The sequence below is a fragment of the Candoia aspera genome, chromosome 1 (genome assembly GCF_035149785.1).
Source record: "Candoia aspera isolate rCanAsp1 chromosome 1, rCanAsp1.hap2, whole genome shotgun sequence".
Classification (NCBI taxonomy): Eukaryota; Metazoa; Chordata; class Lepidosauria; order Squamata; family Boidae; genus Candoia; species Candoia aspera.
In genome coordinates, this window is record NC_086153.1 from 22,603,488 (window position 1) to 22,629,642 (window position 26,155).

Here is a 26,155-nt window from a genome sequence, read left to right on the forward strand (position 1 = left end):
GAGATTTTCTTCTTACCCAGACACTAAGATGCAGTCTCTTTGAGACTCTGTGATCCCCAGAGTGTCTTCATTTTCTATTTGGATCTGTTCTTTCTTTCCATTGTTTTGGAGTTCAGTGAGGTTACCCATTGTGGCAGGACATTTTGATGGACTTAGGACAACATACTACATGACCCGGAAGTGTCTATGACAACGCCAGCTCCAAGGCTTTGAAACGGAGATGAGCACCGCCCCCTAGAGTCGGACACGACTGGACTTTACGTCAAGGGAAACCTTTACCTTTACCTTTAGGACAACATACTAGACTAGGCTAAGATGAAACTGATGAGTTTGTGGTTCACAGACTGTGGGAACTCATCTGTTAGATTAGTATGTTGTGTGAACGAGGCCATCATATTAAAACCATAATATGGTTTGAGGGTTTTTTTCTTTTTGTTTAGGCATAGCATATTCTGTGAATACAGCAACTGTAAGCACCAGGACATTCAAGTACTCATTCAGTGACAGTCAGGAGACCAGGCTCTTTCTACTGCTTTAATGAGGTGAAATGACCAGTGCAAGGAGAAAGCTGTGAATGCCCAATTTCTGCTCAAACTAACATTTAAAACTGCATTCTCTAAATTGCCCTCTTACCCCTTTACCCACTAAAGCATGCCACCCCCCTTCCCATGCCAGATGGCCCTTCTGATGTTCCCTGCTTGCATGGCCTTGGGGTGGCCGAGGCAATAAGTCCTTAGCCATAACAATTCAGTTCACACTCCGATCTGGCACCCCCTCCCATCTGGTGACTCAAAGTCTGTTTACATGGGGGAGAGAAAGATGGAAGATGCTCCAATAAGAGGGTTCTGTGAACCTTTGATTGGAGAGTCTGACAGCAACTAAGGTTTGTTACCTTGCTTTAGTGTATTGTGTGAACCTAGTCACTGCGTACCATACTTCAAATTTTCTTTCACCCTGTCCCATGATCTTTCAACTTTATCAATATTTCTGTTTTCCATTTTTCTCACACAGCAAAACTGAGTCATTTTCTGCCTTTTGAATTGGTCAAACTTTTCCTCCTATTTCATTCCACAGATATTATGAGCATTACCTCAAGTTTTCCTGGACAAATCCTGCCCCATCCCCAGGCAAAGCTACAAGATCTGGTGAGGGATGGGCTGGAGTGGAGAAGAGAATTGTTAGAGAATTCAAAGCTATCTAGGATTTGTCCTTCTTCCAGTGTTTGTTGATGTCTCATAATTGGGCTAATATCACAAATGTGGGCAAAGTTTGCCCCAGAAGAAGATAGTGGATGACAAGTCTCATTTTCCCTTGCACTGGCCCTCAGGCCAGAGCTCAAGAGAATTAAGAGTTGACAACATTTGAAAAGGCTGTCTTGCCCCTCCTTGCAGAAGCTGCTGTTTCGATCAGTATTCTGGATATGGTTGGGTTGCTTGCAGAGCTGTGGGAATCTCAGCATGTCTTTTCCATTCTGCAGGGTCTAAAGAAAGATATTGATAATTAAGTGGTGAAGACAAAGTGAAAGAGTCCCTCATAAGCCTAAGTTAGCAATGCCTGACTAAATATGTAGTTCTTTTAGGAGGTAACAACTACCAAGAACTGCAAAAAAGAAATGGAAAAATAAAATCCAACAGAATAGCAATGGCTCAGCCCAATTTGCTTCACATGTAGGTGAAAACACACCCATTGGTGTACAGAATATTTTAAAAAGTGCCTGCAAATTTAAAAAGGTTACACGTATGTGAACTTAGGCTTTTTACCATAGTTGTTCAGAAACACAAACCTTGAAAACTCTTCTAGTCTGCTGAGCTTGATGATTCATCTTGAAATTACCAAAGCTTCTAAAGCATATTTCTAGTTTCTCCAGGAGATTTACCAGGCCCAAGATAACATAAAAATCATACCTCACATTGCTTCTGGCATTTTGAATTATGCCTCATTAGGCAACTGATGAATTTGGCGCTATGGTTGACTGACCACATTTTGTTGAGTTGAGAGCCAGATTCAATACCTGGTACCTCTATTTTTAAATGTTAAGAAGCTGTTCCTGGCTTATTACTCTTGAGTAATGGAGCTGTTTTGCTTGGAAACTTAAACATATGCTGTGCATTAGTATCTACTGAAGCCTCCATTTTTATAGTATACAGTATACTGTGTACAGATTGGTCCCTCTACTTTTTGTTTTTTTAATAACTATAGCAGCCATTTCTGAAGTCTCTTACAATCTAGGGTTCTTGGCTTCTTGGCTTGGCATTACATTCTGTGCCTGAATTATTCTCTCTGGAATTGCCTGGGCAGCAGAATAGGCCAAAGTTCTTACATCAGTCTATTGTAGAAAGCAACTTTCAAAGCTGGCCTCACAGCTGGCCAGTCTAAATGCAAGATAGTTGGAGTAGGTTTCCAACAACATTGACTAGCTGACATGGACTTTGTCACATACAGAATCCAATCTTTCAACCCTTCTCTGCTACAGAGGAAGAGGTTTTGAGAGACTGCAAGCAAATCTCTGGGAGAACAGAGAGGAGTAACTGCTGACCAAGGAAGGACAAACTGGGATTTAACAGGTAAAGGGGAAGCAGGGACAATGCTTGTTTCAGGAGTCTTGTTTATTTCTGTAGAAATAGGTAAGTATTTAGGCAGGAATTTGGTATTAGAACTTTGATTTATTTTGATAAGAGTTTGCTAATTAAATATTTATTGTAAATGTGTTTATGTCCCTAAATAAAATGAATAATGTACAATTCCCACAGTTGTCATATATTTTGGGTTGTGTTCAAGGATCTAGCTTTACAGACTATGATGATTTCAAATCATTGCTTTTATCTAAAATGATAAAGGTTATAATTGTTTGGTTTAACAATGGTGTTGCTTCAGTATGGATTTTGATTTTTTTCTTTATATGAGCAACATGCCTACTTTCCCCCCCCAGTGCTGTGTCTATCTGATTGTGTTAAAACTCATAATTTGATCTTAGCTGGGGAGTGAAACCTTATTAGAGCCTCTGGCAGGCAGCACTATCTGACTGTTGCCATATTTTGAAACCCCAAATGACGGGGTATGAGAATTAAATGCCAAACTGCTAGAGGATCTGAGCTGAGCCAAGCAATTTGCTTAGCTATTATTTGTTCTTCAAATAGCCTGGTCCAAAACATGTGGGACTTTATGGATCAAAGTCAGCATGGTGAACCGGGTTCTGAAATGCACTGGTAGTCACCACTGTTGTAGAATGCTGTGCGTTGATCACTGGTCCTACCAATTCAAGTGATTACATTCTGTTATGGGTTGCTGGTCCCTGATTTAGTAATTTGCAGGTGAGCATGACAGCATCAACTGAGATAAATCAGAGGCTTTGTAGCCTCACTGTAAGACAACTACAGAAGAACTGGGAAGGAAGGAGATGCAAATGGAGGGCTGGGAGGGAGGACAGCTAGAGGCTTTCTTGATCTAACCATCTGGTAGGAGCCCTTCCTTGTTCCCCCTAAAATAGCAGAAAAGATTGCAATTAAACTCCCATCACCAGTCATCTCCTCCTCCTCATGCAGGAGGAACAGAAAGACATTTATGGGGCTAGAAATAGACCCAATGGTTCTCACTGGCTCTGATCTGAGAACATTATGTCACCCCCAGTCAGGAGGGTTCGCCTTCCTATCCGGCAGATGTTGAAGTCTAGCTGAGAATTAATTCCTTCACAGTTCTGGAACCAGCTGTGGGCATTTCGAGTGATGCTTCCTTTTCACTCTAGAGCTGTACAGAGGGAGTGTTTTGTGTCTGTCTTAAGCTTGTGCCCAAAGATTGAAGTAGCGTTGAACAGCTGTAGCACAGGCAGAAAACAAATATTATACAACCTGTACAAATATTTGTACCAACACTTTTTGAATAATTGAGTTTTTGGAGCATGAAGGGTCCCCATTTCCTCCTAAAGCTATAGCATGGTTTTTAGGGCACAAGGAGGTGCCGCAGTGAGGGGTAGGATGCTGGGCATTTAAGGTGGGAATACCCCAAACCTTGATAGCTTTTATTTAAAAGGGGCTTCTGTGCCTTTAATACTTTGCCTAATTTAGAGAGACTAGCCTTTGCTAATGCTGAACTTCTTGCTGTGAAAAGTGACAGGCTAATCAAGCTCATGTTGTGGGCACTAGGAATAGCAGTGTTGTATTTTCTAGTCAGATGCAAGATTTGTGCCTGCTGATGCTTGCTTATTCTCAGGGTCTGCATGCCTTTTTTTTCTGATTACCATATCTGGGCTGCATATATGTGGTTGATCTCTAGACAGGGACAGAGAACTAAAGTTTTCTGCATCTCTTTGCATCATCTAGTGTCGTCTGGATTTTTGTAGCCCAGATCTAGTAACCCTAATGTTTGGGGTGGTGAATGATTGCTGACTCTAGTTCCCTTCTGCCTTGTTGCACATGCCTTAGCTCAGATCTATGACACATAGAGATATGATGTTATGTTCTGGAAGCCCCAGGTAGGTAATTAATTTACTTTTCTGTCCTGAATAGGAACTAGATGACCTATAAAGTCCTTCCAACTCATACATTGTATGGCTCTATGGTATAGATCAGGGTTTCTCAACCTTGGCAACTTTAAGATGTGTGGACTTCACCTCCCAGAATTCCCCAGGCAGCAAGGCTGGTTGGGGAATTCTGGGAGTTGAAGTCCACACATCTTAAAGTTGCCAAGGTTGAGAAACCCTGGTATAGATTGTTCTTGTGCAACAATGTAGACAGAGCAAGAGCACTGCACGCAAATGTCTGTATTCATATTAAATGGTTTCTTAAGTACTAGTAATCCATATACAAAAGAAGATGCAAATTTCAGTAGATTTGAATAATGATGAGAGGAAATGGATTACCCAGAAGTTTTGTAGAGCTGCAGCATTTCAAAGTGCTGCTTAGGAAAAGAGGACTAGCTTTGTTTTGGTTCCAAGTACATTGCAGCTGAGCCAGAAATAAATTGTGGGATCAAGCCAGAGGGATCCAATATTGCTGCCAGACTCTTTTGGAGGAGCCCCAAAATACAAGAGGCCTTGAGGACTGGAGTTAAGGAAGCTGGGTAATTTGGGGAAAACACATGGGCAACTTATCCACTGATCATCCTCAAGTATTTCTGCGAAGTGTTGGTAAAGAAATTAAGGATTGTGGTGTTCACAGCTCATACATGGGTGTGCCTCGTACCTCTTAGCCAGGCCAAGACTTAGTGTTATATTTGTGCAATGTGTGACTCAGTTAAGATTTGAAGTGGCTTAGCATGAGGAAATTCAGTTAAAATTTTAAGTGGCTTAGCATGAGAAAACTGGGTTAAATTTAACCTTTGTTTGGTGTTCTGCTAGCTAAACAAGTTAAGCTAACCCAGTTCAATGTCTCATGTAAAACCAGAAAATGGGAAAATTCAGTAATCAAATTAAGTGCCTTGTATGATCTTATCTTTCTCTGATACTACAGGTGAAGGACATTTTTTGGAATGTTGAAACTGGGAAAACAAAGAATTGTTCTGTAGTAAGGCCTCCTTTGTGTGTTTTTAGTCTTTGTGGTGTTCTATACCCCCTTCCCTCTTCCAGGCTTTTCAGTTTCTGATTTATGGTTATGCAGTCATTAAAATCAATGCCATCCAAATTCTCCATTTCAGTTGAATTGTGTAACAACACAAAACAAATACAGTGACGCCTTCTAATGCCTTTTTCTCCCATCCTTCCCTGAACCATGTCCCGCAGTGGGACTGCCTGTGCCCTCTACTGACACCTCAGTTCTGTGATACACATCCCAACAAAGGAAACGTGAACGCCTGTGGCGGGCTCACAGTTTTAACTGCAAGGGGCTGCGGCCAGTGCTGAATTCTAGCAATGCAGAGATGCTGATCCTCAGATGTGCACAAACGGCCTCCCGTTCCAACAGAATTTTCTAACTGGGACTACATTTAACATATTTTTATTGTCTGATGATACTTGAATTCTACTACACCAGAGACTTGAAAGGTAGCTAAGAAATATTAAATGAACGAAATCCTCATCAAAAGCTGAAACTCTGAAATCTAAGATTTGTGCCAGATCAGACCAAAGGTCTTTCTCAGCCAGCCTTCTGTTCCCACACTGGCGACTGTACCAGTGGGAAATTCCCAGACAGGATGTGAGAGCCAGTGAGATGTAGGAGTTGAAGCCATTAGTGGACAGGACCACTGAATGGAGCAGAGCTTAATACAGCGAAAAGACGCACACAGAAAAAGAATATTATCTAAAATAGCATTAATGAGCACGTTAGAGAAATATAGGTTATTGATCTTACACACATAGCCCACCCAAGCATAAAGAATTACACACTTAGATACAGTAGGTTCAAAAGTAAGTGAAAAAAAAAGTCTTACTCATTTATTTGGTCCAGTTACATCCATTCAGGAAAAATGATTCTTGTTTTTCTTTCTTTTCCCTAAACTGAATTAACTCTTAGCCCTTATTGCTGCTAAAGGCAGCATGCAGAAAAGGGGAACCTCCTGACTCTAGGCCCATGCATGATCCCCAGATGGAAGGAGTAGCAGCAGCATGCTTCCTTCTCAGATGGTAGAAGAAGGTAGGACTAAGGAATGTGGGAGGGACAACAAACAGCCTCCTCCAGAAGCACATAGAGAATTGCATCCTAGAACGAACTCATCCACATGCTAATGAGGCATGCTGATTTGCTGGGACCTCCATCAGCAGTAAATGGTTGGACTGGGACAGGGGAGACTAAGGTTCAATTTCATCTTCAGTCATGGAAGCTGAGTGAATTTGGTCCAGTCACTATCACACAGCCCAATTTTGCAGGGTTCTTGTGACAAAATATCAGAGAAGGGGGTGGTGTATAGAACCCCTTAGGACCCTGGAGGAAAGGCAGGATATAAGTCAAATTATTAATAACATAATAGTGACCTTCTACCTTCTGCTCTCCAACAACCAGAACTGAGAGAAAATATACAGCCATTGATACCCCTTATGAGTTTATGAATTTGTGTAATTTTTTTAAAGGCCCCCAGGTTTTTGGTCATCAACCCCTTCTGAGAAGCTATTCCCCCACCCCCATGCTTTTATGGCAGGTTTTACAGCGAACAGCCTCCCTGCACTAGTGAGTACGATGTGATTCTAAGTTGTGCTACTATCATTTTTCCTTGTTGGGTGCTTCTAGAGAAAATTGCAAACTACTTACAATCAGGGATAATCATGTTGGGAGTCTTCCGTTGGTTCGGTGAAACTGGCTAATTATGAAATGGCTAAAATTGGATTATCTTTGGGATAGTCCCAATGTAGAAGGCAGAGAGAATGGCCTTGAAGGACAGGAGGAAGAGCTACTGCCAAAATAAGGTCAGATAATAGGGGCTTGAGCTTGGGCTGAGAAAATTACATCTCTGATAAGCCGCTTGTCAGTCCTTCAAGGTAGTCCAGACAAGAACTACGGGTACTAACACTACCTTTATTGTGAGGCTACAGTAACAGAATTTTGCAACTCTGAAAGTATTTTTCCCCTCCTTTTTCTTTCCAGAAAACTAGGGAGAGTCTCTTCTGAGGTGCTTCCCACGCTTCTTCTGTTTCTGCAGGCTGAGACCTGCAGAAACAGGCACCTTTTGCATGACAGTTGTCTAGTCTGTGGCTCTTCCTCCTGTCTTCCAAGGTCATTCCCACATACCATCACACCCCTCCCTAGGTCACATACTGTAAAGATAAAGTGAGGGAGGGGGAAGCACATTCAGACTTGCAAGATTCTGTTACTACAGCTATTACAATAAAAGTAGTTCTGACCTATATGGCATCCGTTTCTTAGTCTGGTCTACCTTGCTGGGCTGACGTCCAGTGGTGTCCTCAGGGAGGTGTGAAAATTGGGCATACGGTGGGCAGAGCATCGCAAGTTCAGCCTTTTGGGATACATGTTTACATTGTGTGCATGTTTGAAAGAGCCCTGGTTTGCACTGTGATGCTCCATCTACCATATTGCTGATTTTTACCTCCCTACTTCTACTTGTGACCTTTGTATACAGTTTGTATACAGTTGCCATTGTGGGATACCCCCATCCCTCTTTATGGATAATCCCTTTGTAAAGTTTGTTTGTTTGTTTATTTATCACATTTATCGCCACCCATCTCCCCCACAAGGAAGGAGTTGACTTGGCAAAGTGCTGAAGTGTTGATGTTACTTTGTCTCATTGAGCTGCGCTGTGGAAACCGTCTGTATGCTGCTCAGCAGAAGACTTCTGTACAAAACTGTATGTATGTAAATAGACTCTTAACACTGGTTAATGTGTCTGAGTCATTTCTAATATTGGACCTAGTATACTTCACAGGCTGCGTGACTGAAAACCGCTGAAATGAAGTGCTAAAGGAAGGGAGCATTTCTGATTTTTTTCTTCCTTTGAAGAACTGCTGGTTAGGAAAGGAATAATTTTTGTGTGTTGTTTTAAAGCTACGTACATCAAATAAGCAGAAATGAAAGTGTGGTGGTTCAGAACCACATTCACAGACAGAAAATGTGCTACATAAAACCATAGCAATCCTGGAATCCTGTTTACCAAAGGATATGGTCCTTCTTCCCTTTTAGCCTTAATTTACTCTTGAATATCCCCAAATGCAAAAAGGGCTGAAATTTTTGACCCTGCCAAAGGGAACAGAAAATAGATGTGGAAAAATATTATTTTAGGGGTAAAAATTCTCAAAAATGAAAGCAAGGAGAACATATTGTATAGCTATATCAAATAGTTTGTTTGTTGTTGTTTATTCGTTTAGTCGCTTCCGACTCTTCGTGACTTCATGGACCAGCCCACGCCAGAGCTTCCTGTCGGTCATCAACACGCCCAGCTCCCCCAGGGACGAGTCCGTCACCTCTAGAATATCATCCATCCACCTTGCCCTTGGTCGGCCCCTCTTCCTTTTGCCCTCCACTCTCCCTAGCATCAGCACCTTCTCCAGGGTGTCCTGTCTTCTCATTAGGTGGCCAAAGTATTTCAGTTTTGCCTTGAATATCATTCCCTCAAGTGAGCAGTCTGGCTTAATTTCCTGGAGGATGGACTGGTTTGATCTTCTTGCAGTCCAAGGCACTCTCAGAATTTTCCTCCAACACCACAGTTCAAAAGCATCTATCTTCCTTCTCTCAGCCTTCCTTATGGTCCAGCTCTTGCAGCCATATGTTACTACTGGGAATACCATTGCTTTAACTATGTGGACCTTTGTTGTCAGTGTGATGTCTCTGCTCTTAACTATTTTATCGAGATTTGTCATTGCTCTTCTCCCAAGGATTAAGCGTCTTCTGATTTCCTGACTGCAGTTAGCATCTGCAGTAATCTTTGCACCTAGGAATACAAAGTCTTTCACTGCTTCTACATTTTCTCCCTCTATTTGCCAGTTATCAGTCAAGCTGGTTGCCATAATCTTGGTTTTATATCAAATAGTAGGGTTTTGAAAATACTCCTGAGTCCTGCCATGATATCTGAAGTTCATAGGCAAAATATCTTATTAGGGCGTTTCTTAATAAAAATAAAAAACAAACATTGCAATATAAATAGAATCAAAATATAGAAGAAAATAATAGTAAGCAGAGATATTTCATAATAAATCTAAAAATGACACAAAGTGCCATTTTTATTTTTCTTGCCACATCTTATATAATGTACCCATTTAAAAATAAATAACCAGCAACTTTGATCTTTAATCATGTTGTGATGGTATTAGGTTTTTTTGCAAATAATAATAAAAAAACTGATTAGAATTATTAGTGTTTCTGAGGGTGTATGTTTATGTGTGTAAGACCCACAGTTACACAAGTAATTTCTTGGGCAGAAAATTACATGTTTTTAAAAAGAAAAAAAGGTTCCTGATAGAAGACATGATACTAAGTCCTATCTGGTGTTTATTTCAGTTTTAATATTGTGGTAGAGGAAAGATAAATATTTGAATAAATTATTAATTTAAAAAATGTAATGGCAGAAGCCTTTCTAGATTAATCATGCTAGGAGACACAGTAATCAATTCAATAATGAGCAGCTACACTATTAAAAACCACAGTTACTCAGCAGATCTGATAATTTATACTAAAATATGCAAGAATATATTTTGCTCTATTAATTTATGGCCAGAGGCCAATAAAACAAGGCACAAGAAAAAGCAGGAAACAGAAGATTAGTGATAAATCTCTAAAGACTATAAAAGATAGAACAAAATAAAAAACAAAAAAACAAAAAAGACAAATGAAAGATAGATAGATATGAAGGTTCAGTGCCCTTAACCCGCATAAGAATGAAACGCATTGGAATTGAGCAAAGCTTTTTCACGTTACTGGAAATTCCTGTGGAGAAGTCAGCAAGTAAAAAGTAAGTAACTTTAATTTCAGAGCAGCCTGACCTCTTAACACTGAGTACAGTAGAGAAAGTGATGAAGTAGAACATGGCTTACTGATTTGATATTGCAGAGACAGAACACGTGCAGAAGCGTTCTCCATTAAGCATGTTGTTGTATCTCCCATCAGCATTGGGGGTAAAGCATTAAACCTGGCTAATGTGAATGGGCTTCTCTTTGTAGCAGAAATATATTGTGGAGGTAATTGGGGTGTGTGAGAATTAGCATGGAAGAGGTCCCTGGGACAGTAGGATGGACTTTCAAATCTGTCATTCTCTTTATCCAGATCAAGGATGCTTTGCTTAATTACTTGCATGGCTTTGTCTATTCCAAGTCATCTTAGGAATGGAACAGAAAAGCTATAGAAGGACAAAGCTATTTGTTTATTTATTTATTTATTTTCTATCCTGCCTTTATTATTTTTATAAATAACTCAAGGCGGTGAACATACCTAATTTTTAAAAATTCTTGGCAATAATGTTTCAAGTGTAAGTAACCTTATCTGCCAAAGTCAGTTGGGCCAGCAATTCACCTCAAAGGGTCTGTTTTAGCCAGAGTTTCAGGTGACAGATCCTCATTCGAGCTTCTAGAGAGGGGCATCCATGTTCTAGCCAAAGAAGCACATTCAGATTGGAGTGGGAGACCCACAATGAAGTTCTGATGCATTTAGGTCAGATGGCTTTCAAAATGTGAAGAATCAGAGTATGGGCACCAAAGAACAGTAGCCTCAGCACCTTAGCCTTGAAGATGTTAAGGGCTGCCGGGAGCAATATGTTCCCACTGCAGCTGGCCAATCTCATGATTACACAAGCAGTTTTGTAAGCTCAGGCCATGAGCTGTCAGGTTTGCCATATCCAGAAAGTGGAAATAGATGTCTAGATATTTAAACACTTCCACTAGCTCAGCGGGATGGCTATGGATCTCCCACACCTGCTGGCTACATTGCTTAGGGAAAATCAACACCTTCATTTCTGGATAATTTGTTTCCCCTGGTTTGACAATGTTCAGCCAAGCCCTGATGGGGTGGAGTCCCGACTGGGTGAGGGAAAGAATAGCTGCGTCATCAACATAGAGGAGTATGAAAATTAGTCTCCAATTTGGGGCTGGTAAAAATCACATTTGAAAGGGCCTGTACTATCCCAATAACATAAAAGTCATTTAAAAGAAAGCGGGGCAGGTGGGAAATGTATTCTTGCCTGACATCCTTTTGTGTGGAGGCTGATGCTGTCAAAATACCATTGATGTTGCATTTAACTTGCGTGGAACTGTCCCCATCTGTAGAGGGCAGAGGGAATTACTTTGAAGGACAGGAGGAAGAGCCGCTACCAAGGCAGTGGTCAGATAAAAGGGGCCTGGGCCCAGACCAAGAAAGCAATATGAGTAAATGCCTCAGACAAGCCCCTCCCTAGTTCACATGAAGATAAAGGGAGCAAGAATCTCTTCCTATGGCTTTACAATAAAAGCAGTACTGACAAACATGACCAGCATTAGTTTTCTAGTCTGGTCTACCCTGAAGGGTTGACACAATCTAACATTATAATTAACCTCAAAAGCTAGCGATTAATAGTGGAGGCAGCTGGTTTTTGCCAGACCCACTCCTGGGGGTTCAGATCAAAAGTTGCCTTCAAATCAGTGAAGGTAGCACAGAGGGTTCCTTGGAGGAGGCGACAATATTTTCAGCTTTCGCGGAGCAGTGCCTTGACTGAGAAACCTGACCTAAAGCTGGCTTATTCTACAGCTAATTTTTTGTCCTGAATCAGACAAACCATCAGTTCTGTGTACAGATCCCTAGCATATATTTTACCTATTATGCTAAGCAGACTAATTGGGTAATAGCTGTCTGGATTACACATGTCCCCCTTTTTGAAGATTGGAATAGTTATTGAGCAGTTCCACAATTTCGGGGTTTGACAGATTGGTCAACATGGGTAAATAAAGAGGCCAAAATGGGCCGCCATTCTGCATTAGGTTTAAAGAGTTCAGCTGGAATGAATTCCTGGCTTTGCCATTTTTTAGTTGAGAAATTAGTTTATGGGACTATGAAATAGTGACAGGAGGCCAGCTATAGACAACTATAGAGATGATCTTGGACAGACTATGTCAAGGCAGTTAGAAAAACATGATACAGGACAAGAAGAAAACATTAGAAACTCAGACCAACTCCACCTTAATTCTCTTGACTATAACAGGGAGGGAGGGAAAAATGCTATCAGGCTTTTAAGATTCTATTACTATAGCCTATATTAATAAATTAGAGTTTGTGGCATCTGTTTCCTAACCTGGCTTACCTTGAAGGGCTGATATCAGTTGGGAAAAGGGTCACACAGTAGCGGGGAATGGATTGAATCGTTAGCCAGTTTGTTGAAGACCTGGTAAAAATTGATAAAGTAGGTCTCAGAAGTGCTTGAATTCCCAGTGCCGAAGGGGCTGAATTGGCAACTAATTGCTCAAAGGTGGCAAGATTGCTTGTTTGGGCTGCAGACGCCAATCTCTTTTAAACAATTCCTTGTCTCTGCAGTTTCCTCACCCCTCCAAGAACATTGCATTCTACTTTCAAGGGCATGAAAAGTGGCATGAGAGCAGTCCTTGTTTTGCTTGGCAGTCCTAAAGGCAGCCACTAACTGGGCCTTGGTAGGGTACATCCTTTCCTGATCCAGGGTTTTGAGGGTTTGATTCTAAGAGTCCTTTGTAAAGGAATAGTGCTGTCTTCAGGTTGTTCTTGTGCAAGCTGTAGTAAGTTTGATAGGTAAAAGAGTCTATTCCCAATCTCCTCTTGTTATGTCTTTATCTGGTGTGATAATGGCAAGATGAAGTAGGTTGTTAGACACAACAGTTGATGTATTAGGATGTAGGAATTCTTCATCATGTCCCTGATTTGTCTATCGTTAAAATTACCAGCTAAAATCAGAGCTGAAATCCTGCATAAAATCCCAAAATAAGTCCTAGGAAGTTTTGGTCTGAGAAATTAGCTGGGGGTGATGGTGTGGGGTTGGAGGGGAATATTAACATTTATCAGTGGCAGACTAATCCTGACTTTTAACTCAGATAATATTGAGGAAGATACACACTGTTGGCTTAAAAGTAATTGCTCAAGGTTTGGATGAGATCAAGGCGGATAGGCCCTAGGGGTACCCCCTCTTCATTGGTTGATCCATTGGTTGCCTTTCAGTTGTCCAGCAGTCAGAACAGTGACTTACAAGGTTGTATATAACATCAGTTTTTTTTTTGTCAATGGCTGTAAGATTCAGATAGATTGAAGACATAGTGTCAGGTTTAAAAAAAACCCTGTGTTGCCAGAAGTTCAGGTTGAGTGGCTGTTAAATTCCTGGTCAGATCCTCTGTAATGGAGCTGTTCAGTAGGTTATTTGACAGAGAGTCCACTTTCCAAGAAGGAGAGGGCTCATTTTTGTATAGCTCTGTAGATCTTCAGGTTCATTTCCTGCTAATTTTGGAGGTCAGGCAGGTTATTTAGAGTGAATAAATCATCCCCACTTACTGAGATTCAATCCACAATTGATACTAACTTGTCAATCTTAGTTGTTTTGAGGCATTCCTGGGACTTGGGTGGCTGGAGTTTGTTCAAGCTCTTTCTTCTTTTTCCCCATCAAAGTTGTTTAGAGATTAGCTTCCTAGGATGAACTAAAAACTAATTCTAAAAAATGGGATGAAGGACAATGAAAAAGATAAAATGAAATGAAACTTATTGATGAGAATAGTAAATAACTAGAGAGCCAGTTTGGTCTAGTGGTTAAGGCAATGGGCTAGAAACCAGGAGACTGTGAATTCTAGTCTGCCTTAGGCCTGAAAGCCGGTTGGGTGACCTTGGGCTAGTCGCCCTCTCTCAGCCCACAACCTCAGGCTCAGGCAACAAGCTGGTCAGTCAATTCCTGTCGCAACCAATGGATCAAAATTTGGTTGATCCAAAAAGCGGATCCTACACCCATGGAAAAACACAAGGAAGAAAAAAAAAGTAAATAACTAGGTGGATACAAAGGAGTAGAATATCCCGTAAAAATATTAAAAGAATGAAAGAGCAGAGAGAACTAAAGCAGCTGTAGATCTAGTGCCATTATGAAAAAAATAATAATATAAACATTCTTCTTCCATGATCAGAAATGGAACTATAATCAACCATTCAGTGTCTAATTATTGTTGCATTTTCTTCTGTCTGAAGAGCTAGATATCACTAACAATTCAAGTATAATTGAGAATTTGAAGAGCAGCACTTGGCTGGTTAACATCTGAAGTATAACCCCAAATGGTGATTAATCAACATTGTAGGAGAGCCCCATCCCACTTCCATGTTATTGGGGTGCAGGCAAGAGTATGTTAACTTGTGAAGCTGTCTTGCAACATTTACATGCTTTGGGATGAAACTGAAGTGAGGAAATACTGGAAGGAGTATTTTACAGATGATACTGGAATGATGGAGATATGTCAGAGAGTGGAATTGAAACAAATGCTATAAATGTCAGTGTGGAGTGTTCCTTGAGAATGTTGAAAAATGGTGAAGCTCTTGATATAGATCCTGCAGTGTAACCGGGTAGATGTTGACATAGGGCTGTGATTTACATATGGACTGGCCGTGTGACTTTAAAATGTGTATGAAGGATTGAATCTGTGCAGAAACCTGTGTATTATTCCCCAGTATTTCTCAACGTTGGCAACTGGAAGATGGCTGGACTTCAACTCCCAGTATTCCCCAGCCAGCTTACTTGCTGGGGAATTCTGGGAGTTGAAGTCCAGACGTCTCAAAGTTGCCAAGGTTGACAAACACTGCCCTAGGCAAAGGGAAATGCAGATGCAAAAACGACAGGGGGTTCACGTTGCCCCTGATAAAGTGTTTGGCAGATCTCTGATTGAAATAGTGTGAGAGGTGAAAATGAACAAAATTTGGGAAGTACAGTGCAGCTTTATGCTGTGAGGACCAGACTGTTATTCTTCAGGAGATCATTGAGAATTGTCTGCATGTGAGAATGATTATTGTACATTTGTTGACTTAGAGAAATCCTGTGATGAAATGAATAGTCTTGAATTACGGAATATTTTGTAGAAGTATAGATTTGAAGGTAAGTTGCTAATACAATACAGTTAAAGCTTAGTGAATGGCTCAGCATTAAGCAGGGAGTAAGACAAATCTGTGATATCCCTTTGATTGTTTAACGTATATATGGGTAAACGTATAAGTAATTATTGTGGCGACCATAGAGGGTGTTGGCTGGGGATGTGAACATTTGTGTTCTTTTGTATGTAGAAGAAAACCCAAATGATTTGCAGTGCATGTTAGATAAATTATATGATGCAACTAGCATGGATCTGAAAACTAAGACCAACGTTTTTGGCAGCAAAAAATTGTGTACCTTGGTAGAATATTGACTTAAGATGAAAAAATGAATGGAGAAATTTTAAGATGTGGGCAGAAAGGTAGTGGTAGCATGTGGTTTGAAAGAACGTTGAAAGAAGTGATTTTGTCATCTTAATTTATTCTTCATGCTTTAACCACTTGGTTTAAAAATGTAAATTGGTTTGATGCCTTAATTTGAAAAAATAACCAGATAAGACATTATTTTAATCCAATATGAAAGCCTTGACTTTTCAGAAAGAGCAAGCAAAAGCACACTTAGACAAAGGTCTTTCCACAGGAAATCCCACTGTCTTGGGACCCTTGCAGAAAAGAACCTATCCCATTAATACCGAGGGCAGGGGAGAGACATTGAGATGATCTCAACAGCTAATGTTTACATAGTAGTGAGTCATATGATCATGAAACCAGGTCATTTCTCATTATAAAGGTATCCCCCCTCGCCCCCCCTACAAACAACACTTTCAGTTCTTTCCGGCAAGAAATTATGTAACCAGTGCAGTACCTTCAACATTGATGTCACAGTCTGACCGATCCAGTAAATACCCTAGCATCTCATTCTGGATCAATTCCTAGTAGTCTTTGAAAGAACCATTCAAATGAAAGCAACCAGGGTATAAAAATGTGATTTGCTGCCCCGTATCTTAAAGAAAGAGCCAGTTTGGTATAGTGCATAAGGCATCAGGCTAGAAACCAGAAGACCATGAGTTCTAGTCCCGCCCTGGGCACAAAGCCAGCTGGGTTGGGACAGTCACTCGCTCAGCCCTAGGAAGGAAGCAATGACAAACCACTTCTGAAATCGTGCCAAGAAAACTGCAGGGACTAGTTCAGGCAGTCGCCAAGAATCAGACATGATTGAATGGCAAAAACACCACCACACCTTAAAGAAAGGGTGTAATTCTGTATTAGAGTTGCAAAAATCACAAAATCTAACAGGGTTTTTAATTAATTAAATTTATTTATCTAATTTGTCCCCGCCCATCTCCTCCCGTCGGGGGACTCTGGGCGGTTTACAACAATCAATTAAAAACAACCATAAAATACAGAGTATAAAAATACAATAATAAATAATATAAATAAAGGTAAAAATAAAGAATCCAGGTGGCGAAGAATCTAAAACAGTCCAAGTGTGGGAGGAATGGTCTATAGCAGCCATCCCCATGTAGATCTATTCCCCTCTCCGCCCCAAGCAAGGCGGCAGAACCAGGCCTTCAGACTCCTCCGAAAGGCCAGGAGTGATCGGGCCAATCTCACCTCCGGGGGCAGCATGTTCCACAGGGCGGGAGCTACTGTTTTTAGATGAGCAGCCATTAGAGTCTTTCCCCATTGGTGAGTTGAAGTGCTATCCACCCAATTTTGTGTTGGCAGAAAACTGGACTGGCATAAAACTGGTAGTTCCTATTGTTGATCCCTATCCTGCCTCTATTGTCTCTGTTCCAAATCACTGCCAGTCCCTAGTTCCCCTTCAAGCAGTGGTGTCCTCAGGGAGGGGTCAAAATCAGCACATACCAAAGGAGTGGGACTTGCATCATGACTCCTTCCATCTGTCAGCCCTTTGAGGTAGTCCAGACAAGAAGCACCAACCATGAGTACTTTATTGTGAGGTTACAGTAACAGAATCTTGCAAGTCTGAAAGTTCCTCTCTCCTCCCTTACTTTACTCCCCTGAAAACTAGGGAGGGTCCTTTCTGAGATGCTTTCTCCATCCCCACCCCTCCTTCAGACTCAGATTTCTTTTATCAGACTGTTGCCTAGGCTGCGGCTCTTCCTCCTGTCTCCCAAGGTCATTCCCATGTACCATTACACCATCTCCCATCTTGCTGAATTGACACACACCCCTAACATTGCTGCATCCAAGGTAATAGGTGAACAACAAATTTTACCCATCTTGAAGCTGCCTTGGATGTTAGAATAAGAGGAGAAATGCTACTCTAACATAGGTGCAGCTAAGGATGACTTATAACTGTGTCATCTGTGGAATGGAGTTGAGGCAACTATGGGAACACAGCAGAGAAAAAGATGTTGCCAGGGCATCTCGATGTTGTGGTTAAATGCATGTGAGGAAAGGCCCAGAAAATTATAAGCCAAAAGATCTTGGAAGTATTCCATTGTTTCCTTCCTAATGGCTTTTCTGTATAAGAAAAAAGACCCCAAGAGGTGGTTGGAAACAGAAGGTTTGAAAAGAAAGGCAACATAATAAGAGTTCTCTATAGGATGGTTTGGCAGAGGCTGATGGGCTGGGAGATGCAACTCATCTCCTTCTAGGGCTGGTTTTCTGTCTTTTTCTCATCATCTTCTTCCTCTTCTTCTCACTGTTTAGCTGCCATGATACATCAAGCAACAGTAACACAATCTGGATCTTTTGGCAGAACATTTGTGAAAAGAAAAATAATCTATTAAGGGAAAGAACTTCTGTTCGTAAAGTCTAGATTCTTGCTGTAGGAGGGCTATTGATTTAGTTGTCAAGATTATACATCACTATTAGGAACAGAGAGGCTGAGTTCACACACTACACTGTTAATGTTGTCTGTTTAGCTTTGACTTAGCTAAACCCAGGCAGTTTTGATGCATTCAATAAAGCTTCCTTAAGCAAACCATGGCTTAATGTGTAATGTGGCTGACGATATACTCCTGAAAGAGATTTGACTATTTTATAAAATGACCCCCAAATGAGAAGCCATTCTGAATGGAACTGCTAGGCTAAAATCCATATAACCAGATAAATAGGACCTTTCCTTTCAACAAGAAGTATTGCCTTCCACATAGATTTATTACTGATTGCATGTATATTATGCCTTTTCTCTAAGGAGGTAAAGATGGTATCCACTGAAGCTACCCTGTATTTTCCCTTCACAACAAATGTGCCCTATGAAGTAGACTGGGCTGGAGAGAGTGATCAGCCCAAAGTCGCCCAACAAGCACTATGATTGAGTGGGTACTTGACCTTGGATCTCCCCAGACTCATCAAACACTTTAACCGTTAAGCCACCCAATCTCTCTGAGTTGCAGCAATCATACCGAGTTGCAACAACCCTATCTTGTTCTTCCTGGCTCCCACAGGTCATGGGGCAGAATCAAGCTTCCACTTGCTGCTTCAGACTGGAAAGAAGAAAAAGGAACAAGAGTTCCCATGACCTTTTCCGTATGATTAGCAGAGTTACAATCAAGCACAGATGTTCCAGCTGGGCTTGTACAATGTTCTAGAGTTGGCTAAAATGAGGTTGGGCAATTTGTGTGTATTGTGAATAAGACCATTACGTTAAGCTGCAGGATGGTTTGTTTATTTTGACATAGCGGGGTATGTAAACAGAACAATTGTGGTTTGTTAACCAGAGTTTAGCTTTCAATTTGTTTGTGAACTAAGTGTCTAAGTTGCAGTCTGGTAAGCTCTAGGCGTGAGCATTGTCTACACACTGTCCCTCTTAGTAATGCCATGGGATGATGATCTTCAGTGTAGCTTTTCCACACCAGAAAGATATCAGAACAACTTCAGAACAATTTATTTATTTATTGTTCACATTTCTATCACCACCCAATTTCACAGAATGTTCATAATGTTCAGAAATATTTAGATGAACAGACAGATCTATTGGCAGTGCAGCTTCTCTAAGAGAAATACAAAAGAAAAAGAAAATTCTGGTGTTGTGGGTTGCATAAAGACCTGAGAAAAAGAAGGGTTGCATACTATATCCTTGGGTATAAACCAGAGGGTAGTCATGTATGAACTTTGCTAGACCAGACTATGAGATCCATCTAGTTTATTGCTCAGTTGCCAGTAGCAGCCCTTTAGATAGTTTTGAGAAGTTAAACAGAGCACGAAGGAAGTAATCCTCTCCTATAAATCCTTTTAATCTGGTCCTCTGCCAGATTAAACATGAACATTCCTATTACTCTGAGAGGCAATCTTGACCTCGTTAGCTAAGAAGGAGAAGATAGTAGATAAAGTTAAAGAGGAATTGGAATTTAAACAGCATGCCTTTCTATCCAAATCTCACAGAGGTTCTCACAGATCTCATGGAGAACCTCTGAATTACTGACCAGAGATCAGTTTTCCATGGGTTTCATCTCTAAAACCAGAACAAACTTGTTGGCAATAAATTCTCCACAAATAAGGCATTCTGCAATATATTGGCTCTGTACATTGGAATTTAACTTGCATAAAGGTGCTGGCTGGGCACTTCCCCCCAAAAGTGCAGAAATGACACATTTGGATACACTTGAGTAGTACACATACCCTGAGGACTCATGTATATGGTTATGCATGCAAAGAAAGAAATTTCTTTCATGAGAAAATCAATACAATAGATGGGTCATCTAAATCACACTACTAGTCTGGGTGGTACTAGTGAGTTTCATTAGCTTTCAATACTATCAACTATGCTATCCTTCTGGACCAGTTCTGGGGGTTAGGAGTACCATGTTATGCTGGTTCTTCTCCTTCCTCCTTCCTCCATTTGAGTCAGTGTTGATTGGGGGGGGGGTCTGCCCCACGGCCCCTCTTATGTGAGGTGCCTCAAGGCTTAACTCTCTCCCCACTCCTGCTTAACATCTACATAAAGCCAGTGATTGAATTATATGCTGATAATTCTCAGATGTATATTCCACCCCTATTTGATCAAGTGATGCTGTGGAAGCTCTGTCTCAGTGCCTGAAGACTATGGGGGTCTAGACGGGGATGAACAGGCTCCAGCTGAACCATAAAAAGATGGAGTGCTTTGGGTGTTAGGGCCTCCTGGATCTGGGGATTTTAGTTCTGGATTGGGTTGTACTACCCCAGACAGCACAGGTGTGCAATTTGTGGGTCCTCCTGGATTCAAAGCTGCTGTCCTTTGCACAGCCTCATGCTGTATACCAATTGCACTCCTTCCTGGATTAGGAGGCTCTGTGCTCCATCATTCATGTTTGGTCACCTCCAGAGTGGATTACTCCAATGTACTCTACATGGGGTTGCTCTTGAAGAACATCCAGAAGCTTCATTTGCTCCAGAGTGCAGAAACCCAGGCAATTATGGGGGTGTCTCACTTTGCCTATGTTTCATCTTTGCTCCATGAGCTGCACTGGCTTCCAGTTTGCTTCCAGGCACAATTCAAAGTACTGGTTGTTACCTTTAAAGCCCTATATGGCATGGGCCAGGATATTTGAGGGACCATGATTTCTACCCGTGATTTCTACCCATCCCATTAGGTTGGGCAGGAGGGGCATACTCTGGGTCACATCTATTAGGGATTGTCATCTAGTGGGACCCAGGAGGTGAACCTTCTCTGTAGCTGCTCCTGCCTTCTGGAATACCACATTGCCCAAGATTCAGCTGGCCCCGACTCGGCGCACATTTGGAAAGCCTTGAAGACTTGGCTGTTTTCCGAGGCAGGGGACCAGGAAATGGATTGAGTCCATGCTATTGGTGAATGGTACGTTCAGGAGTCATTTTGTGTTCATTGGCTGGAACAGTAGTTTTGAGTTTTTAATATACTTTGTATTTTTATTGTGTTTTAATTTCTGTTAGCCACCCAGAGACATATTGGTTGAGTTCGCCAATCATATAAATTGATATAAATAATAAATAAATAACCATATTTAGCAGGTATGCAAATTATGTACAATATATAAGCTCACATACTATATGTAGCAATTATGACAAATCCACTTAAAATAGGCCCACTGTGGAGCTGTGACTATTGAGATATCCTTAGCCCAGAATTTCCTATGCTCTCATCCTCCATAGTATGTAAGTGCACTATTAATGTTCCATACTATGGCTTGGTGGGTTCACACAAAAAATTAGAAGTCAAATTCAGGTTAACAGTTTATTAAGGCTGGTTTGGTTTGGCTCATACAACATGCTAAAACAAGGGAGGGATTTCCACAAAGTGCTGAATGATTAACTACCCAAGCCCATTTTAGCTTAGTATAGCAAGTAGGGTGAACTCAGCCAATAAATGCATTTTTTTAAAAAAAATTCCATTCCCACTTCAGCCAACTTCACCCTAAAAGGAAATGCAAAGAAAATTGTAAAATAAAGCCCCCTTTTCCTCCAAAGATCCTCAGTCTTGACTTGAAGAGGTTCTTCCTGGATAAAGATGTAGAAATACAAATTCCAGCCCGAGATTAACTCCCCCTCCCCTGTAATTAGCTTGGACAAGCTAGTTTGCTATACAGGATGAAAGCTTGCCTTGGCAGCCCTGGTGTGGGTGGCTTAGATTTCCTATGATGCATCCCTCTGAAGCAGGGATACTGCGTTTCCTCCTTCATCTGAAGAAAATCGCATCTTTTGTGTGACATCATCCCCAACCCACCTGGCTCATCGAGAGATTACTCAGGCAGTTCCTTCTTCCCAAGAAGGTGCTGCCCAATCAGCTGCCCCATGACCACAGCCAATCAGCTGGCTCAGAGATGATGTCATGGTGTGAACTTGGCAGCCTGGTGGATGCTCAGTGGATCTTTTAGCATCACTCCCTGAACGGAAGCAAAGGAGAAGCTGGGAGCGGCTGAACCAAGCATTGGACTTAAAAAGAGGTAAGTGCAGCACGATTAAGAAAGGGTCCCATCAGGAACTGGGGCTGGGCAGATGAAGGAAAACTTGAAGAAAACAATAAATTTTCTACCAAGTACAGAAATGGTCTCTTGAGAGCTGGATTTTCATAATGAGGAGTGCAATAGAGGGGCCAGATACAGCTAAGGCTCTGATGGGCAGGATCCTAGAACACCAGTCTTGGCTTTTGGAAGCCAGCACTCTTCTGTCTTTCCATCCACATTCTGATCTGATCTCTTTGCACATCTTATGTAGCAATGTCTATTTTAGTGCTTTTATGTACACATTCTGTCTTGGCATCCTGCTATCCTTTTATTAGTGACCTTCTTCCATCTCTGAATGTTTAATATTGTCTCCTTTTCTTTTTCTTTCTGTCACCCCAGGCTGACACTGTATATGCAATCAAAACAGATTTCCTTTTTCTCCCCAGCCCTCAAAGTCCCTTGTCCCCCCCGCCCTCCTCCTCCTCAACACTTTCTTGCTGTACAGGATTGCATTTTTAACAATTCACCTAGTAAGAAAGCTGCTTCCTATTAGTTGTTGTAATATGTATAATATACTTCCCATAACCTAATTCGGTCCTGTGATGCAATATAAAATCTGAAGCCCTTGGGATGCTGGGCTGAGAGAGATTGGTAATTTGGGAACAGCAGCATTGTGGAAAACGGCTTCCAGACAGTAACAATTAAGTCTAGTGATACCTTAAAGACATTTATATGGCAGAAGCTTTCACGAAGTGGAGTTCATTTAGAGACAATGCCCTGAAGTCCGTGCGAGCTTATATTGTAATAAATGTGTTAATCTTGAGTACCATAAGACTCTTATCAGTTTTTCTGTAACAGGCGAATATGGGTATTATCACAGAGACAAACAGTGTAGCTTTGAAGATCTTTTAAATCTGGCCATTTTTGCAATGGATGGAGGGACATTTTTATGGGGGCCATGGGGGGGTAGTTATAGAACATTTCTTTCTTCTTCTTCACAGCTGTTCCTTCTCTTGCAAACCTGCAATGAACTCACCATGATCCACTCCAACTAACAATGGGCAAGGTTGCCTTCTGGCACAATGCTATCAGAGGGCAGGAAAGCACAGCCAAGACGATTGGATGTAGAATTCAAGTTCCTGAAACATCCTGGCTTTCTCTCTTTTTTATTTCTTTATTGATAGAAAGTTTCTTGCCTTCAATCTGGGTTAGCTATTGCTGAAATCTCAGAAGCCGGAGGAATGGCTGCATAAAATTTTCTGTGGTCAAGGGGAGGACTGCTTTAGTAGCTTGCTAAGCCTGTTCTTACCCAGCAAAACCAAGATTGGCTCTCACCCCACCCCCCGAAAGAGAAAAGCATTTAGACTTTTTGATGTCTGTTAAATATTAGGTGTTTTAAAATAGAAAAGGTCAGTCTAGTTTGCCTGGATGCAGATTTTTTTTCCCCAGGGGGAATATTGTGGAATATTCACAGCCCTCTACAATGGGTACAAACTTAGCTCTGTTAATTTTGGAAATGCCCTTTCTGTACCGTGTATGATGACTGCATCACACATAGCACTAAGCCCTGGTTTCCTTAGGCTAAGTGTTGTTAATGTTTATGTTTATTGACTGAATCTTTCTATAGCAATTTTTCTCCAGATTTAGTTTTTTCTCTGCCTACTGTTCCCTCCCCACCCCCCACCCCCCAAAAAGTACTTCTGACTGCCTCTGGACAGCAACAGACTCTTCCAAAGCCTTTTGATTCCATTTTTGGATAGACCTTTCCCAGTTCACGCTGTGACTCCCTTTTTGCCACAGCTTCCACTGACCCAAATCAGCCCACTTCCACATTATGCTTTACTTACCCCAAAAGCGTTCTGGTCTAGGATAAAAGATGGAGGGGTATCAGGGCTTACTGTCAGTCAACAGTCAGAGGGGTTTTCTTCATGAGAACTCTGTTTTAACCATCATCAGACAACCTTGGCAAGTATGAAGTGTAACAGCGATAAAGGTCCTGGGAGCATGTGCAGAATGCTTTCCAAATAGCTCTAGGGCAGAAATGAATGATTGGAAATGACCATTGCATACATGGGATGCTTTGATTGGTTGTAGGTTTCCCAACAAGCCACATATTATCAAATGCAGGTGTAAGGTGAGTGTATCTCCTGCCTGCATTGAAATTCCTCCCCTGTGGGTAAAAGCAAGAAAAGCAGATTTCTGTGGCACCAGGTAAGTAAGCATAGCACGTTCAGCAGCATCAGCATCAACCCTTTGCTCTCTCCTCCTCCACCTCCTCTTTTATATTTGCAGATAATGTCTGTGCTACAGGTAACCTCATGGCAGGACAGCCATCTTCCTTCCCTCGCCGCTTCCTTACTTTTGATTTCATTGGTGGTATCAGAAAGAAGGCCAGCCCCCCCCCCACCCCTTTTCTCCTTCCTAGTCAATCCTTCAAATGCTGAACAAAAACTGCAATTATTTGTCAATGGTGGGTAGAGTATTGCTTGGCAAAAGAGGAGATGCCAAGTTATTGGTAAAAATAGAAATGGAAATGCTTAAAGGAGAGAAAGTAATCACACACACTCATACATGTGTGATGAACTGGTGGTATATATTAGTAATGGAGGATTTTATTTTTTTTAGACAAATAGGAATCAGCATTCTCTCTCTCTCTCTCTCTCTCTTTCCCTCCCTCATCTGGAGATGAAGGCTGAGAGGCCTCTCCCACTTGTATTGCATTTATCTCAAATGTATGGGTGTGGGATGGAATAGTTACTGAAGGGGAAGCAACAGCTGTTCTCTTTTTGAATTGTTTTAATATTTTGGTGCGGAAATCGATTCATTCCTTTATTGCCTGTACCTGCGGTCCAGCCACCACAGCTCTTGAGTAGTTTATAGAACCATCAAATAAAAGAATGTAGTAAAAGATTGCCTGGAAAGCAAAGGTACAGAACAAAATCCAAGTGAAGACAAAGTAAAAGGAAGAGCAGCATGAAGATCTAAAAAGTACAAATGCAGATTGTAGGGAGGAAGGAAGGAAGGAAGGAAGGAAGGATGGATCAGCCAAAGAGATGAAGTAGAAAGGGTTTCAGTGGGCATTTAAAATGGCATAGCATAGGTAGAGTCTTTCTGGGTTATGGCTGTATCTTGGAAATGTATGAGCACTTATTTTCAGCAGAGTGAAAGGAGACAAATAATTAAAAGAGATAAGCCCATCTTGTACTGATGCAAAATGTCTGTAGCTTCTCCAGCCTGTCCTTTTTGTACAAGGCTGCAGTGTCGGGTCCTTATCGTGCCCTCCTCTTTCCGCCCCTCCCTGCCTGCCTTCAGCTGCTGTGAGCTCATCCCACATTATACAGGGCTGTGGCTTCCACCTCCCTCCCTCACCAATGGAGCACCGGAGCATCCCCGGTGAAGCCATGGGCAAGACGGCGGCAATTCTCTTGCCAGCCCAGGGCTCACTCCATGGGTTCATCTCCCAGCCAGCCCCATCTCCCCAAGCCGGCTTCTGGATCCAAGAGCTTTCCCAGGAACCAAAGGAGGGGGTCTTAGCAGTGAAGGGGTGGTGGTGAAGAGAGGCTGTGGGCAGATCTTAGTCAGTCCCCAGAGCTGTCGGTGAAGGCGTCGAGCGCATGATCTCCTAACAAAGGAAAGAAGAGCCGTTGATCCTGGGGGCTGAATAATGTCCACTAATACGTCTTGGATGAAAAAGGAAGGGGGCTGCTGTGACAACCCCACTTTTAGAAACTGAGTCTTCCTTTACATGAAGGGAGAAGAGCTGCTTGAGGATCCTAGATAGGGAGAGGGAGGTGGGGAGAGAGACTGGGAGACTTGCTATGCTGTGAGGATGGGAGGAATGAAGTTTTGTCTGAAGAACGTGTCCTCCAAGTGGAACAGCAGGAATTCCTCTGAGATTGTATGCAAAACTCCACCTTTTTCCACAGGAGGAAA

General features: G+C 41.7%; 1 protein-coding gene across 4 annotated transcripts in view; it reads left to right on the forward strand.

Moving 5' to 3' along the window:
- The first annotated feature begins 2,374 nt into the window (after positions 1 to 2,374).
- Positions 2,375 to 26,155, forward strand: part of STMN4 (stathmin 4) — a 35,561-nt gene continuing 11,780 nt past the window's right edge. For 2 of the 4 annotated variants that reach the window (XM_063300301.1, XM_063300317.1), the window contains exon 1: positions 22,137 to 22,222. The gene's annotated coding sequence lies outside the window, so the exon portion shown is untranslated. Of the gene's footprint in view, positions 2,565 to 22,136; positions 22,223 to 24,316; positions 24,434 to 26,155 lie in introns of those variants that run through there. The other 2 variants (XM_063300308.1, XM_063300302.1) reach the window with 2 other exon arrangements.